The following is a 19336-nucleotide window of genomic DNA, read 5'->3' as shown; positions in this document are numbered from 1 at the left end:
ACAGCTTACTTAGCCTGCCCGAAGAGGTCGCGCTGTCCTGATGACATTGGATTAATTGAAAAATGACTTTATGTCCGACCTCCAAATGCTATTCAACAAGATATGCAAAATTGTCGTGGGAACGTCTTCATCAGTGCACGGATATACCAAAGGGAGACAAAGTCATCTGCCTATAAAGTCAACTCTATCTCACCTATTTCTGCCCCACGCAGTATGCTTGCTTCGCTTTGTTTCGGTTTGAAGGACGAATATACATATCAGGATACTGTTAGTAAAATTAATGGCGTTAACATATTCATAGTTATTATAAGGATTGGCAACGTGGAAGTATTATCTTACGCCTTTGGTGTTGTAAAGATTCGTTAATTACGATGGCTTCTTTCAATACTTAGACATACGGTCTGCCTAGTAGTGATGTTTGATTTCCATTAACTATTTTTTATTAAACGTATTGTTACACCTCTACCAGATGCTCTGCTTCATCATAAGACGCCTGAAGGAGATTACTTTTCCATTCAATAAAGATAAGACCGTCCATTGTTGCCTCTGTACCTGCTTCATATAATGCTGTTTTTGCCTATATATTTCATGTATCTTTCTTTAAAGTGAATAATAGTTTTCATTCATCCATTCACTCCAATGAAACTAACAGATCATGCCGAAACGTTTATTACAAATTTCAAATCATATTAAATAAAACAATATTAAATTCTCACTGATATCACATTTAACAGATTGCATAATCAAATTTTTCATCTTAAAAAAACAAGAAAGCAATCTCCGGGTATTGCCATTGACTAAAACTCGAATTTAAGTATTTCAACAGATTTAACCTAAAATCAAGTTTTATGGAGCAAGGCCTACGACAATTGCAATAGATCTCAATATAAATATTTCATTGCTTATAATAAGACGAATTGTTGAAGTAAACATTTTCATAATCAATAAAATAATAATTAAATATTACACAATAAACATGTCAGTATAACAAGTTGTCTAAATATAACAATAATTATAAAGAAAAATAAAATTAAAAATATTAAACTTTACGTCATGCACACTCGCGAGTTGAATTCTAAAAATGAAAAGTCATGCGTTAGAATGTTTAGTGTTTGTTAGTCAATATTATTCAAAATAGCTAAAAAAAATCTATAATGTATATAAATAAAACAAAAACAATACAATAAAAAAGAAATGCGCGAACGTGTCAGGATCTCGCAGGAAAGCAGAAAAACGTTATTGGGATCACGATAAAGAAAGTCATATAACTTATAAACTAAGGAAGCATTTTTGCGATTCCCTGCGAGAACTTATCAATGTAAATGATAACTTAAATAACAATAATAATTCATATGGTTATATTGGTGCACTGTATGTTACAAATAAATTATTCCTAAATACAAAAGAAACTGCAGTACTACGTTATCACGTAATAATGTAAGGTATTAGGAAGGTGAAAGTGGTTCCGCTGATAATCGATAACTGCAAGTTACTAATGCACCAGATGGAGGTAGGAGTTGTGATGTTTTATATTCTTTAAATAATTTATAACATACAGAGGCTAATCTAACATGGTGGAAACACAGTGATGATATAAAGTACTGCATCTGACGTGTCACGTGGAATCTGTAACAAGAATAAACACTGATATAAAATTTTGATAAAAATAATATAAAATTACAAATTTAAATAAGTAAATATACAAAGTAATAAACTGACAGTTAAATTTCACGGCTTTTTGACAGTCAATGACAGTTATATTTATTTTATACCATTTGCTGTGTGTTACACTACACCCACAATTAAAGAGGAATTTACGAGTAACAACGCCCCATTTATTAAAATACTTCAAGCGTTTTTGGTTGTTGCGTTGCGTTAAAGATCCGGAAATACATGCTAATTGAATATACCCGAAAGCATAGCAGTCCGTTTAAAACGATCATAGATTAGTCAGTAGAAATAGTATCAAGCTTTATGATTATTTGATACAATTTTATAATACAATAAAAATAATAAATAGTGGTAAATAAACATATACTTGTAACTCACGTAATAATGCAGCCACATTATCTGTGGCAACACCAATTATGCAAATTACTGATGCAGCTCAAGGAAGAAATGATAAAATAATATTTAAAACATTACTAACTTTATTGACCAATAAAAAGTTGTAGAATAGATAGGGTTAATGCCATTAGCCTTTTCTACCATCCAACTCCTTTTATAGAATCCATAACCATAACAACCCTTACAATGCCCTGCTGCTGTTCATGGTTCCATATAAAATAATCCTAGCCTATTATTACATTGCTGGTCAGACCACTTTCTTTTGCACTGTTAAATTGTACTTTATTCTCTTTGCCGCCTCTTACGACATCCCAGGGATAAGAAGTGATGAGTGATGACACATTGTATTCTTATGCCGTTACACTCAATTAAGTACAAAGCGGAAAAGTTCAAATTACTTATACTTAACGATAATACACTATTTCATCGTAATAATAATATAATAGTAGAAACGTAAGTCTCTTGTAACTACTTCGATAAAAAGTCTACGAAGGTAACGTCTTATTTTCAATGATGTTCACTAATGTGTAAAACAACTGAGGCACTATAACAAAATAGGTGAAACTAATTTCTTTTTTTAATACCACAAAGGTGGCAAACTAGCATACAGCCCGTCTGATGGTAAACGGTCACTGTAGTCTCTGAACGCCTGCAACATTAAGTGTGTCAAGTGCGCATTGCCGACCGTTGAGACTAGTGGATTTTATACTTTGCCAATCAAGTGCTTGTAATTATATTTGGTACATTTATTTATTCTGTCGATGACAACTTAATTATTCGTTTTCTTATAACAGTTTAAGGTGTCCAATGGACTTCATCTGCGTAAGTGTACTATTTAAACTCGATAAGAATATCTCTCTTCATGTCAAACACATGTAACGTATCTCAAATTTCTATGCTGATCATGACAGAATCAAGAGGAGACTTACAAGTAAAACTCTCTTTCTCATTTATAATATTAGTAAGAACAAATTACCTAATTCAACTATCAGTATAAATTTAGAAGTTATTACAGTGTATGGAAGCTATGACACAGAAAACAATGAAATTAACGAAACATAACTTCGTATTATATGTAATGCAAATCAATACAATATTTTACTCACGTACTACGTAAATACTCACATAGAGACCGTTAACTAAAAGTGCTAGTACAAATATTTTAGAAATCATTGATGTTTCACAGGCTATATTATCTAGAGTATCCACTATCAAACAACGGTTGCAGATAAAAAGAAAAGGTTAAGAATGATCGATCAATCAATGCGGAAATTCAAAAGTGTATAGTCACGTCATAATATCTCAAACTTAGAGCACTTGAAAAGGATGACGCGGTAAAAACTATTACATTTAATAGTGTTGAAATTGACAAAGTTAACAAAGACTTGTGAAACTGTGAACTTCGTGTGAAATGCATTAACAATTTAGTCAAATTACGGCGTGACGAATCTCTTTAACAAAATGTACTATAGAGGGGTGGAAGGTGCGACCAAGATTAATATATGCGGAATGAGATTGCGTTTTTACTGAGCTTACGAATCCAATACAAGGGAAAGGGATGTCACACTGAGTGACCGATGTGTCAAATATATGAATCTTTGGTAGGTAATTATACTCGTATATAAGTTGGGTAACAACTGCATTCTATAATTAATAAATAATATTTCTAAATAAATATTGAAAAGTAAAATAAAATGTTAAAATTGCACATAAATCGAATAATAAAAACACTGTGCAACGCTCCTATCCAACAATTCGAATTTTGTATCAAATTTTATTAGTAAATCAGACTTTTTATACTACAAAGAAAATTAATTGAATACAAAAAACCTCTAGCGTTATATAAATCTTTTATTTCATCTCTTTTCATACATACACATCGTTTACGAAGATTAACTCCTCTCTCAGTCCTCTCTCTCTCTCTCCACTCCCCAGAAACCTTACTTATGTTTTAAAGTACATCCGTTACAATTGCAATGCACCAGTAATTGGATACTATTGTTGTCATCTATAATTACTTGCTAAAAATAAAAAGGCAGACTGAATTATCTGGCACCGCGTGTCTACTTGGCATAGCAACAATGATATCGGTATACGTACGTAGGACGTTATCAATCAGTGTTTCGTCATGGCCTCGATTCAGCCCACGCCCCGCCGTAATCTTTACCATTTACCCCGTTTCTTAATCCAACATCGACCAAGATATTCTGATCCACTAGCTATATAAAGACGGGGATGTTTTGGTGTACATACTACGGGTAAACAATACGACGGCTCACCTGTAGGAAAGTAATTACCAAACATGGTTGCATGGATAGCAGAATATGACATATGAGAACTCATATAGTTAGAACAGAAATTATCTTGACTCAAATAGATTCGTTTACAACCTCTTTAAAAATCGTTATATTTATGACTACTGCTGGGTTCAGGGTGTTATCTGCAGAGAAGAATCCGCAAGAGACAAAATAGTTACTAGTTTCATTTTACTTAAGTAAAAAATCATGATTTTAAACTTTCACTTTCTGTACAGATTATTAACATGGTAGGCACATGCAAAGTCTAACGAATTAAACATTTGTACTATCATTATGTTATTCGTGTAAAACTCGACAAACAATCTCGGTAATATTCTATTGCATTGTTACTCTAAAAATGTAAAGGGTTACACCTCTAGTTTTCTGTTACAGGAGTTAGTTCTGATTACACTATCTTGTCCTCTGGACTAACATCAGAGATATCATCTACATTGCTGACCCTTTTGACACGAACCTCGAGCACTATGAATCTCAGTACAGAAAGTAGATTCTCTGATTATGTAATAGATTAGTATGCGTTCATCACACACTGGTAGTATGAGAGCTTATATTTTTTTCATTTCAGTAAAAGAAATCATAGCCAAGAATATCCCCCTTACTTGTTGGCGATTACCGTTTAATTTGACTTTAATATTCGTGTTTGCCCTCAATAGCTGTGGCTAATGGGATTTTAAAATTCTATTACTAACAGAATTAAATAGTTTAGATTTTATCTCTTTTATTGCTTCGCTATGGTTTCATTATAATCGTATGTTATTATTTTAGATGTCATTTTGTTCGGAAGCGACCTTATCAAGGATGATCTTGGCGGTTTCGGTGAAAATTGATTCGGCGGGAAAACAGGAAGCCAGGGTCAGGATATGGCATTAGAAACGTAATATTCAAGATTAGAACTTCCTGTCAACGTGTGATCTTACATATTCTAAGAATATTTTATGTGTGTGTGCAGTGTATAATCGCAACCAAGATTGGTCAATGTACTCTCATTGTTCTAGGTGTGTAGGTACAATTATGACGTCATACAACGTCGTGTTCGCGTCACCCATATCCGCAATAAATTTAAATTATTAATAAAGTCGCGGTAATTTTGACGTATTTGATTTATTTATAGCTTTACTAACCGCAGAATACGTGGTACTAGGTGGACTTAATGCTAATAGCATTCTCTTCTAGAGAAACCTTAAGGAAGTCTTGATGTTGACAAGGTCATTGTTATAACATTATCATACACCATGGCTGACCTTGTGACAACTACTAGCAAAACCCCCAATAAGGGGAGGCCTATGTTTAACATTGGACCATTAAGGGCTGATATGAGGATGATAATGTCTCTGAGTTTTAATGTCTGAGTCGAATTGACTTAATTTTTTTCTAAGTGCTAACAAATCTTAACAAATACATATAAACATCGTTTTACATATGCGGTAATATAAGAACGTTCTCACATAATATGTGTTTGAGTTCGCACTAAAGAACTAACTTTTTTGCAGGATAGAAATCTGTCAAATTTTGACCCATCACTTACAAATTCAAGATACTGCATCTTTCAATTATAGCTCACGACATTTCTTGTTCCTATCCAGATAAACCTGATATTTGTACTTCAGTTTGAATTTCAGCAATTCCTTTCTTAGTAGATGCCTATTTCTTAAACTCATATTTGAAGATTCTAATCCTAACCACACTTTTATTTGTCACATTTTAGACAACAGGTACCTAGGTCAGTCAGTCACTCATACCATGTCTTCAAATATTTACTGTGTCAATTTTAAATTTATTGACGTCATTACGAAATCATACTCTTAATGAGTGTACAGAGAATGACCCGGTGGCATGGATAGTATACAGATCCTATTGTCCCGGGTCTAGGGTGCTGCGGCATACACCTGTACAAATCGGTTACAAAGCATTGTCTGCAATATATGACGCAAGTAAACGTATTGTTTGTTTTACTACATTCAACTGTTATTTGCGTTTTATAACCATCTTTGAATACTATCCAATTGTCAAGTGACAACTTTTTCTCAGGGTTGCCTTAATTATCTCAGGGTTATCATCTTATTTGACCTCGGCGGCACAGTGCATTGCGTTAACGGGGTCCCGGGTTCGATTCACTATCAGGCTAATTTATGAAACATTTTTTGCCTAGATCAAATTTTTTTGGGATTAAAATGTTTACTCGTTATCTTATCCCCAACCCGAGTTGGCTCTTTATTGATTTTCTATAATGGATAAAAAACTGTTTTAGTTACACACGATTTTCCGTTCTAAATTCAAATATTCGAATATTTTCAATATTTGTTTATCTGTATATGTTTTATCAAGATTGAAGTCTTCTTTTTTGGAGTGATAAAGTTACTTTTTATTGTTTAGTCTATAAGAGATGTCCATTTATGTGAGACCACGTCAATTTCGAAAACCATTGAATAAAATAATGCGGTTTCCAGTGCAAAAATGCACATTACTTGATCAGCAGAGTGACCTATCACGCACGATAAACCGGAGTGGTCGGTTGTCGAATCCATTCGTATTCTCATCCTTGAATGATACCGTGTACGTCGCATGATTATAATCATTGAACGGTTTTCCTATTAAATAATTTATTGATTCTGCATAATTTATTAATAGTTAATATAATGATATCTATATATATTCTTTAGTAATTAGAAAGATTTTGTTCCCCAGCTCCTAGCACTTTCTACAGGATTGTAATTTATTGAAAATATCAAAATAGAATGTATCTGTTAACGTGTTTACCTGTAAATTAATAAATAAACGTAATACAATTTTAACTGACCGACATCTGTATATAAATTATCATCATCATCATCATCATCATTTCATATGAGAAGTCTTTACAAGAGAAAAAAAAATCTTTAAATACTACTCTTTTTTTTTTCTGTCTTTCAAATTGTACGTTTGTTTCGGTAATCACGCAAAAATTTGTGCAGCAAATTGGGTGCATTCCTGACGTTCCAACTTAAAATCTAGTTGACATACTGTATCCTAAAATGCAAGCGTACAAGTAACGGATAAAAGCTACTACTAAATATATTTTTACGTATTAAAAAATGAAATTATTACGCTTGTGAATATTTTACAGTCCAATCATAATGAAACCCCTAAAACTGCATACTACTATGTTATGCAGCGTACACAACTTACGCAAAGAATATTGTGTTTACATATAAAATAAACATACCTACATGAACTATGGAAACTTTTATAATGATACTCTATCTATCCCATTTGGAAATACAGCCGTATGTATGTATGTGACATCATTAATACTTGGGTGATTATTGAGCAATCAATATCTTGACCTAATACATTAGTTTATCGTACTTTAATAGATAAGTCGACGTTAACGAATAGGTTTAAGATAATGTAAGTCGATAATACCGCCGAAATAAAACTAGATTGGCGCGTAATATGCATATATATTATATATAACAATTGTTTACATCAAGGTCTTTTACCTTTAGTATTTATATAGTTATTGATTAAAACGACTGAAAGATCAAAATAAAATCAATACTACTGTATTTCTATATTTAATATATTTTCTAGAATTACACATATGGAAAAATGTGATTAAATTAATTTAACTCATATTACTTGTTTCATTTCATATAATCCGTAGCAATATTCCAGTACTTTGTTCTTTATATTAATTATCATCATGGGTGGACAGAAAAAATTGTTTCTTTTACAAAAATACATACAAGAACCCAGGTAATAGTATTTCAAGGTTAAATATTTACCTGTATTACCACTAAAATTTATACGATAAAACCAATTCTAAAAATATTTGTTTAGACTAGGATTTAAATAATCTAACCTAGATTTGCTTCGATTTATCTGTCTAGCTGTTTAGGTAGAATCAACTAGAGTCATTACGGATTTAGAAAACATATATTTGTCTTACTAATATAATAAAAATGTAAACAGACGTTATTTGTACATGAGAGATATTTAAAAAAAAAAACAGTTTTAGGGACCACAATTTTTAAACTCTTTGTTTCTACCAGCCACTCTACGTATGTCGTCATTCTACCTAACAACAAGGCTCATACTGTCTGTTCCAATGGTTGTCGGTCCTATAGCAGATATGACCAGTCCATTGCTATTTCAGCTTTTTGTTTTAATAGATGATGATGGAATAATAACCCCTCCTGCGCTATCGGCATACACTGGCGGGGCACCAGAGAGTAATGATAGGTGAGGATGAAAAGACAGGTCAGTTAGCCCATCGTGATGAATACACTTAGAATTCAGAACAATAGTTTCTAGGGGGGACTACGTGGGTACCTGGTTAGACATATTGCTTGCAATGGGGCCCTTAGTCTCCCTTATTACCAATCCCTCCCCCCTCTAATTTCAGCTTGCAAATCCGCTGAGCTATGTCCGCAACTTTGGAGCTTATCAATAATTAAGTCAAATCAGTATGATTCAGGATAAATAAATAGTAACAAAATTAATATGAGAGTACAGAATTAAACTTTATATACTGAAATGGGAAATATTAAAATCCATTTAGAATTGGCTTTGTAGTCGCTTAATAGGTATAGTCGTAAAAAATCAGCCAAATTTCGTAGCATGTATTTTTTAAAGTCACTTTAAAAAGTATTAATGGACCGGACGGAAAGTTATTATTAGTAAAAAGGTACAACAGCCGCATTGCTAGCAATATACCCTAACAAGTCAACCTCCACGCGGTTTCCATAGAACCATGGTAGTTAATTCATGTAAAAATAATCACATTGGGCCAATTGGCTTGCTTTCATCCTCATCTACCATCTTCCACTGGTTCACCGCCAAGAAAACTTAAGGGTACACCACTCCATTTTTGCTCCATTAAAAAAAATATGGATGGACCACAGCAATTAAAGGGCAGTACCATTTCATCTCTTAAAATACACATCACAAAACCACTTAAAAAATCACGTGAGCCCAGAAATAACCAGAACAACAAACCAGAAGTGTTGTAGTGCGATTTTAAATCGCCTATCCTTCAATATATCAATAGGGATAATTTATTTATCTTCCGATAAAACGATAGGCGAGGCCACACAGTAGCGCTCTTATTACCTTGAGGCGAATAACTGTAAAACTATCTTATCTTTATGGTGGCCACATGTATAGAGTAAGGAAATGTGGATTTTATGTATTTACTGCATATTAGTAGTGGTTAGTGCTGACATTCTTATGATAACTATGTTTATTGCTTTAAAACTATTTCTTTAATTGGGGCACATTTTTTGTGGTCACCTCGCTATTTGAAGCTAAAGATATCGAGCGCTTGTTTACCTCACCGTAATACGGCACGTTACCGTACAAATTTCCCGTCACGATATGTTTTAAAATGAAAGTAAGTTTGTTACCTCTTGGTGCCTTAACTACTCAACAATAGGTGACGACACGAAACAATATCGTTATGAATTTAGCATACACGTAGTACTGGCCATTTCTAGCCTAGGCCAACCAACATATTACAGAACGGATGGGATTGTTAGCAATACAGACTACCAGTTTTATTGCTAGCAATATACCTTGTTGTCGACCTACACGTGATTCCCCTGGAAACCATCCTTTTGACTTCCAGATGCATTAATCTGGATGCCTTTTCATTCTTACTAGTTTATTACAACACTAGTTTATTTATATTTTGATAAACATTTACCCGCGACATCATCCGTATGACAAGTATTGTGTTAACTGGCCGGAAAAACAAGTGATCTATGTCCTATTCCATCCTAAATATATAGTATATATTTGCTATATTTTGCGACGATTGGTAGAGCTGTCAAATCGCCAAGAGGTGGCAAACTCACATTGTTATTTATAAAATTAGTATTTTAAAATTAAGGATTAAACGGGCAAGAGACGATGTAACCTCATTTACGAATAGATTGTAATATAAAATGGTATTAAGCCTTATTAGGATTCCGTACCTTAAAAGGAAAAACGGCACCCTTCTAGGACCATTCTGTAGTCCGTCCGTAGGTTCGTCTGTCAAGACACTTTCTCAATAACGCGTGAAGGTATCAAGCTGAAATATAATAGAAAGCCATCAATGCTTCAAAACTGAGAAAAAATCAAACTTCTAAGTCAACGCAATCCAAAGATACGACCGTTTATAGCGTATATTTTGACATTTGCAACGGAATCAAGACGTACGTTTGTAGTAACATCATAATTTTTATTTGTGAATTTTTTATTTATAAATTATATGGAACCCTCGGTGTGCGAGTCTGATTCGTACTTGGCCGTTTTTTCTATATTAATATTAATAACACTTACCATTGCTACAAGAGGTAGTATTGGGGCGCTGCTTCTGAATTATAATACCTGAAAAAAGAACAAAACTGTTATATATTACAGCAACTTTTTTATTATATTATATTTAATAAACAGAATTTATTTTTTTTATTTAATGTAATTTCAATGCAATTTTGAATTTGCAATACAAGTCCTTATTTGCTTAGAATAGCAAACAAGCTAACGGCCCACCTCATGGAAAGTGGTTACCGTCGCCTATAGACATATAGACACAAACAGTACCATGGACATAACTGAGTATACTGTGTTGCCATTCCTAATAACTAAGGTATTAAATTCCTCTGTACCCTGTAATTTCACTGTCATATCCCATCCTTTTAACCGAAACACAACTGCTGAAACACGAATGACAGAGGTATCGAAGTAAACGACTTTTGTACAGTTTCCCTTTGGTTCAATTATATATGTATTTATTATACCTATCCCAAAATTTTGATTTATAAATGTTAGATTTTTTTTTAGTTCAGATGTTTCTATACCGTGAGGTGCTTAGCGGGAAAGCAAATGTAAATCCCATTTTAGACTAGATTTCAAAACTTTTTGCGATGAAATTGTAAAAATAAGATGAATGGATTCTACCCAATTCATACATTAAATTCGAATACAATATAAATAGATAGATAATTTATTTGCATTACTTACAGCACACAAATTATAACATAAATGATTAAAAAAAATACATAAATCCAAGTACAATTTTTCCTTTTGTGCGTATGTATATAAGTCAAATAATTCAATACAATATAAGACAACTAATACAGCTTACGAACTAAAAACAAATTTACAATAATTTGTTAAATAAAAAAGGAGTTTCTAAATTCGTTTTTTTTCTTCTTATGTTTGTTACTTCATAACTCCGTCAGTTATAAACTGATTTGAAAAATTTATCTGAAAAGATATACTTCTAGATTGGTCCAATGGAAATTTTATCAAAAAAAAAATTATCAAAATTTAAAGTCGGGCTTTTTGTAATAATATAATAATAATATACTTTATTATTCAGACTACAATTTGGTCCATTTTGTTAGTAACAATTTCCTTACAAAGTATGTTAGTAAAAAGAAAATCAATTAGAGTGAAAATTTAATCAAAGCAATTCTATTTTTGGAAACACAATCTTAAAAGACTATATAATAGTATAATAATTTTAAGTATATGTCGGCCGCTTTCAACACGTTCCGATACCTCGTAATATAATTCCATCGCTGCACTGTAAACAGCACATAAAATCTTAAAGTTTGTAAACACTATAGAAACCCGTAAACCCATGGACTATAGAAACCGGAAATACAATGGGGTCCTAAACAAACAGGCAGACGCGAAACACATGTTGCTGTATGGAACGTTACCCGTACCAGAATCTGTCGGTGGACAATACAATAGTGTTTTTATGGCAAACTCTATTCGGGAGGTCTCGCTTTGTATCGATATAGAAAATTTCATATTTTATTAACTTATGTATTATTGATTACAATTGTAATACACTTTTAAATACATTTAATGTAACACCAATACGGCTAGTATGGTCTTAGAAAACAACAATTTAATTAATTAAGAATTTGTTTCACAAAAAAATTAGCTTACGTGAATATAGGAAATATTAATAATTTTATTTAGGACTAGCAATCGGGCCCGACTTCGCACGTAGAGATATAATTTTCCAAAATAATATATAACTAATAATATATCTTACTAGCTGATACTATAGTTTTCTATAGGTGAAACAATTTTTAAAATCGGTTGAAAAGTTTTTGAGTTTATCCATTACAAACCAACAAACAAATCATCAAAACTTTTCTCTCTTTAATATTAGTATAGATAAATAGCTTACAGTAAATGTTTAAACAAAATTTTTGTATTAAATAAATATTATACTAGTTATGAAGTAAGTATAAATATCACGTGTGTGTCACGTGTCGTCAACTATGAATTGATGGCTATACACTCTATAATTTGAAAATCCCGCCTTTAAAATCCTTTCAGACTTATTTATAATACTTTTTTGCACCAAATATCAAATTATTAGCTACATTATGATTATTTTATAAAATTATTTAGCAAATGAATAACAACTGTAAGTAGGTTGTAGTACATTATAAAACCTAAACTAAGAAAAAATCAATAATGTCGCGTTCGACTCTCAGACTGCAAATATAAACAGCTCCATTCATAAAATACATGTACCGACCACACCCACACAGCGGCGGTTGCACTCAAATGCACCCCGCCTCGCATACAACGCACACATATATAGCATACTACGATAGTACGATAGAGTACTATAAATGGCTCTTCATTTTCTGACCTAACTTTACAGCCTATATCGTACTGTGAACGTGCAAGCGAAAAGCTACCTTATCGCTCTAAATTTAAAGTACAAATTACTAAAACTCAACACACCACTACAAAGGCGAGCCTATCATACGACGGCAGTGGGTTTGTATGTTGTGATTGCACTGGGTATGAGAGCTGGTTCCGTAGTGAGATGTCTGCCGAGACAGTCGTTCTATTTATAGAGATGGGATGTTCGCTTAATTTTAGTACTCGATGCAGTTAATGCAGCCGGCAGACAGTTGCGAAGTTACAATCGATGCCACGTCTAGTTTGTTTGTGCTAGCAATTCTGAACGGCGTTGAACAACGTAACACGATATTGTGTATTGTTCATTAAGTTAAGATACTTTAATGTAATGAAACATGTTGCAAATAGTAACTTGTTTCATGAAGTGTATCTATCTTTTAAGCCAGATACCTTATATGATATCAGCAGTTAACCGTCCACTGTTTAACATAGGCCTACCTCTTGGAGGGTATTACCAGTAGTTGCTACGCTTGGCAGGCGAGTTGATAACCGCGTTTAGACCATTAAACAGTATACAGAAAAAAATCTTATAATTTTTTATTTCTGATTTCTAATGACGATAGGATGAAATCAAGTATTTTTAGTGATTATAAAGAAATAGTAACCTCCGCCTGCGCTATCGGTATATGCTAGCGGTTTACCAGTGATGGATGACAAGTGAGAATGAAAGCAGATTAGTTAGTCCATATTAATGAATTCATAAAGAGTTAACCACGATCATTTCCAGGGTGACCATGAGGAGGTCGATCTGGAAAAGTAAATTGCTAATAATAGAGCAGCTTGTCTCTTTAGTTTTTTAGCCAACCAAAAAATAATAAACACACATACTGGTACATTTATAACTCTGTAAAGATTTACGCAGAAAACAAAAAATATATTTAATATATTTCTCTTTTCCGTAGAATAAAATTTAAACATGATCTGTCTAGCTTCAAAAAGCGTGTTTCAAAAACTCGTGTTCATTATTTTAACTTCCATTATCCAAATCATTAAAACGCGGTGATTATAATTATATGAGATGTCCATTAACTGTTGCCCAACAGTGGACCATTAGATAAATATTCCTTTTGATCTTACAACAAAATACCCGATATTTTGCGGAAATTCATCTCGGTATACCCTATTATAAATAATGATGGACAACCGGTGTATTAGAGATCAAGTAAAAACAGCGGTTGGTAACATTTTATTTACGCGCAATTTATGTCCACAAAATATTTAGGTAAATACTATTAATAATCCTGATAGAGTTATCGCTAAGTCGAAGTTAGTGAAATTATAGAAATTAAGTTAACATAAAAATACAAAATTTCGTATTCAGGGCTCTGGTATAAATCCAAGAGACATATTTAAGAATCATTGTTAAATGATCCACCACGAAACTGAAATACTATATGGGAAGTCCGTCATTTTCGTCACTAAAAAGTTACTTTTGCCTTTCACCGTGTGGTCCCAGCATAGTATAGGCCACCCCTTCCTTTCTCATGGGTGTCGTAAGAGGCGACTAAGGGAATGAATGGTAAAGAAATGGTCAGCAACGTCCCTCTTAAAACATCAACAAGGCCTAACTGCGGTTGTCAACCCGCCTGCCAAGCATGGCAACTACTGGCAAAAGCACCCAATAGAAGGTGGCCAATTTAGCAGTGGACAATTAACGGCTGATATTTTATGGTAAAGATTTATCTATATTTAGTTTCTTTATACAAATTCAATACACACTTGTTTTAAAAATCTCAGAAAACCATCTACTGATTTGTAGAATGTACAGGACCGGAAGTTAGCGTATTCCTAGCAATAGATAAATACACGAGAAAAAACTTCTACAAACTACATTTCCTATGATCGCCCGTGGCAGTCCAATAGAACAAACAAACATAATTGAACGATATATGTACATTAAGAGTTAGCATAAATAATTAAGGGGCACCAAGCGCCGGCGCTGATTGATACAATGTAACGTAGAGGGCATTTAGCGAAGTAACCCGTTGTTACGCGTATAGCTTCACGCTCAGTGCCCAGGATAATACCCGGTATACAACGCCGGCCCGGATAAAATCATGTTTTACGACGTTCATAATGAAAGCTGTATAAAACTAATATTTACTGCCTCTACAATGAATGGAAAAACTTATCTTTGCAGCTCATATAAGCGGCGCACGAGATAAATCTCTCCGGTGGAATATTGCAATAAATGCAGTGTAAAAACTTATAATTTCTGATCTCATGATGAGATAGAATGAGGATATAGCAATGATGATGACAATGTTGTCAGAAGTGACAATGGGCTGAGCTGAAAGAAACAACGACCGACTACAAAGAAAAGCTCTCGTATGGTGACCTAGTACCGATAAATGCAGTGTAAAAGAAACGCCCATTAGATGAAGCGACAATCTCTAATATTTTAATGTACTCATAATAAACCGGTTTAACTTACGCGTATTTTAGTCGAGAAAGTTCTGATATATAACAAGGAACCCGTAACTGTAGGTAATCAGGATCGTTCCTTATGAGAACCTATAGAGAAGAACAGTCTTCAGAACTGGCATATAGCATATTGTACAATGTTTTACAATAATTGAGTAGCGGCCCTCTACAAGTAAACGCTGTGTAGGACAATCTCTACTAGTTGGAGTGACGACCTCATATGCATTGCAGGGAGTCAGTGGATGTAGGTGAACTATGTTCGGCAGTGGATAATGCACATTTATTGTATTATAAATTAATCCTTATCCCAATAAATACTTTTAACATTTTTGCTATATTTGGGTAAAAAATTAAAAAAATATAGGCAATGAAAAAATATTTTATTGTATCATGTGAGTAAACTACGTAGCCATATTAAATTTAATTCGTTTAAGGGTGCCATATTAAATTTAATTCATTTAAGGAACAGGAGAATAATTAGACTGCTTTTTATGAAAATCTACGCGATGTCGCAGGCAAAAGCTAGTAGATAATATTTTCAAAAACAAATTTAAAAGTTCCTTATCCAAAAATATATGGGCACGAGTAAATTTGCATTGCTATATTGGTAGAAATGAAGGACATTGCATGACATATCCGAAAAGGATAACATAAAAAACCTCGACAGACACATCGGACAATCATAAAACTTTATCGCTTTTTGGATTTAAAATCATATAATTAATAAAAAGAATAAAATTTTATTTGATCGTAAAGATTTTTATAGCAGAATCTGGGTCGTTCCATACGAGGGATTTTGATATTTATTTTTTTTAAATTACAAATTGAATACAATTTTTAAATTCCCCTTACAACCAGCTAGGTGATAAATTCTCAATAACACTTTCTTATTACACGACCATAATATCTACTGTATAATTTAATTTTGTTTCACAAGAAAAACACTTAAATCTCACAATTTAGTTTTTGAACCAAAATAACTGGTTTTACTAATTTAACCAAGTATTTTAATTTAATAACTAAGCTATAAAATCAGTTTTGGTAATTTGTCTATGTGGCCCCTAGATATTTTACCAATATTCAGTAATTTAGTTTTTAAATCAAAATTTTGGTTTCTCACAACTAAAGTCGGTTCTGTTGAGGAATAGAATAATTATATCCAATACTATAGTAGTCATAAAGTCCATTTACAACTGACTAAGTTTTGTGGGAACAAAAAAGAAAAAAAAAATACAAACGAACTGAGAACTGAACTTCTTTTTGAAGTCAGTCAAAAATACCTCTGATTGTCCCACCTGCAACCTGATAACTTTAATTTTCTAAATTTAACGGTAATATAATATGTATACATTATAAATTCCCACATAATTAAATTTATTGTTGAAAATTAACGGCATTCTTGCAGCTCGTTATGCGTTACATTCTTTACTGCACTTTACGAGTTTACACTATAGTTAAAAAAAAAGAGTTCATACGCCGTATTCTGAGAATGCGTTCATTCATAAGACACATGGGAACAACGCGCAGCATTTATCACTCAAATTGTCATCTGTAAGGTGGTCTGAAATGCAATAAATCGTATCTTTAAAATAAAAAAACTATACACTTACAAAAATGCTTATAAAAACTAATATATCTGCTGAAAAAAACAGACGACTGTCGCAAATAATTCGCTGTATGATGTTGTTTCTAAATGGAACGTTTCAAAAATGTTGCTTATTGTAGCGTTGATGTAACTCGTGCTATTAGTTTTTGCAGCGAAATTCTATTTAGTGAGGCGCGGTATTGTAACGGGTCTCATGTAAAAAACGTATCTCACGACTCCCGAGTGACTTGTGTATGGAAAAAAAAGTTTGCCAAGCACGAACAGTACTGAGAATTGGGGTTTCAGTATATGAAATTAAAGCAAACAACAAATATGAACACACATTACAATAAAAACGTTAAAAGATTACGAATTCAACTAAATCCATATACATATCAGCCACTAACTCTCCACTGATCAACATAGGCCTCCCCTTTGAAGGGTTTTACCTGTAGCTGCCACGCTTGGCAGACAAGTTTACAACAGCAGTTAGGATTTAGTGATGTTTTAAGAAGGACACTGCTACATATCCCTCGACCATAAAGTTCCCTTAGTCACCTCTTATGACACCCATGGGAAAGGGAGGGACCGATTCTATTCCGAGACCACACAGCAAATTCATGTATAGGATATAAAAAAAATGCAATACTGCTCTTTTGACATCTGAAGAACAATAAAAGTGGCACATATACTAGTAATGCGAAATATCAGCAAATCTTTAGAAGAAAGCTCAGGTGTCAACATAGTTTCAGCAGTGAATAAAAGCTGAGATTATATTAAAAAAAAATCCCCTTTATCCTTTTGTTACTTCTTTCCCCAAAGAAAAGTTACTTTTCTGCCATACATTTTACACAGGAAACTTCCTTTCTTTTTAAATTTTTCCTTAATAACTTGAGATAACTAACAAACATATCTTGATTAGTCATAAACAACAGCAAGCTCACGTAAAGCCAGATCGTATAAATAGTGTTAACAGGCGAGACTAGCTTACTAAGTAGCTTTTTGACGCTCACGAGTCACGCTTAAGTTCACCATCGTAAAAAGTTAAAGTTATAGCTGGAAAAAAAAGTTGTTAAGTTTAGGCTGTCAACTTAACAGTGTAGTAGACATTAAAGAAAGATAATATAAATATAAGGAGACAAGCGTGTACGTAAAGGGTGAGTTGGAGACAAACCAGTTTGTCGAGTGGCCTTTGACCAGTAAACATTTATTTATACTTGTTGAACAACTAAATATTAGTGGACCATTTTATTGTTCATTTAGGTACTCATTAGCATATAAACATTCGTAATTATTTATTTATTTTGTATATTTTTTATTGTATCTTTTTTATTTATTTATTTTGTGATACATAGGTATCAATGGATGGTAAAACATGATAAGTCCTCTATGATCAACCCCATCTATCGAGGTATACAAATTCGCTTGGCAATTATATTATTATATTCGCATAATTTTCCATAATATTATAATATTTTACTGTAAATGTGACTATATATATATATATATATATATATATATATATATATATATATATATATATATATATATATATATATATATATATATATATATATATAATAAAATCAACAATGTCACATTTACAGTAAAAAATTATAATATTATGGAAATTTATTGCATTTATCTCTAAGGAAATCGTCAATTGAATAGTATGTTCTGTTTACTAGTTATATATTTATATATTATTACTATTTGTATATAAGGGACTGTACTTTTTTATCTTTATTATTACTGTATGTATATTTAACTTCCTAAGATATTTTATTGTTTAGACGTTAATTACTCAATTATAATTAAATGGCAGTATATATTAAGGGGTGGGCAATATCTATATACTGGTCCAATAACAAATATGTTAAAAGTCTGTTATCAAAAAAATAATATTGGATAACAAACTTTTAAGATATTCGAAAATAAATGTCCGGACGATATGGGCAATATCGAAATGGGCGATGACCTTTTTTCCCGCCATCAATGTATAGATATCAGATCGATATCCATATTACCTATGCCTAGTATGTCTATGTGGATTCGAATATATTATACTGGTCGATCATATTGTAGTTCAATATACTGGATAGTTCATTCTCTAATTTAAGCGCGCAAAACCGCAGGTTATAATTAACGTCTATCATGTATGAATTCACAAAAAAAAATTTATTTAAGCATGTTTATCAGTTGTGTGAAACCCAAATACATACAAGCTACACTTAGTTAA

The 19336-nt window shown here is 32.6% G+C and overlaps 1 protein-coding gene across 3 annotated transcripts in view; it reads right to left on the bottom strand.

Moving 5' to 3' along the window:
- Positions 1-653: 653 nt before the first annotated feature.
- Positions 654-19336, bottom strand: part of LOC113519963 (mitochondrial cardiolipin hydrolase-like) — a 174129-nt gene continuing 155446 nt past the window's right edge. For 2 of the 3 annotated variants that reach the window (XM_052894032.1, XM_026905222.3), the window contains 2 exons: positions 10689-10736; positions 654-1626 (listed from right to left, as the gene is read on the bottom strand). The gene's annotated coding sequence lies outside the window, so the exon portion shown is untranslated. Of the gene's footprint in view, positions 1627-10339; positions 10438-10688; positions 10737-19336 lie in introns of all 3 variants that reach the window. The other variant, XM_052894033.1, reaches the window with a different exon arrangement.

This window comes from Galleria mellonella, unplaced genomic scaffold, assembly GCF_026898425.1.
Source record: "Galleria mellonella isolate WM207_F2 unplaced genomic scaffold, CSIRO_AGI_GalMel_v1 utg19, whole genome shotgun sequence".
NCBI classification, from domain to species: Eukaryota; Metazoa; Arthropoda; class Insecta; order Lepidoptera; family Pyralidae; genus Galleria; species Galleria mellonella.
Note: the sequence above shows the minus strand (reverse complement) of the source record. Positions and strands in the feature narration are given on the sequence as shown.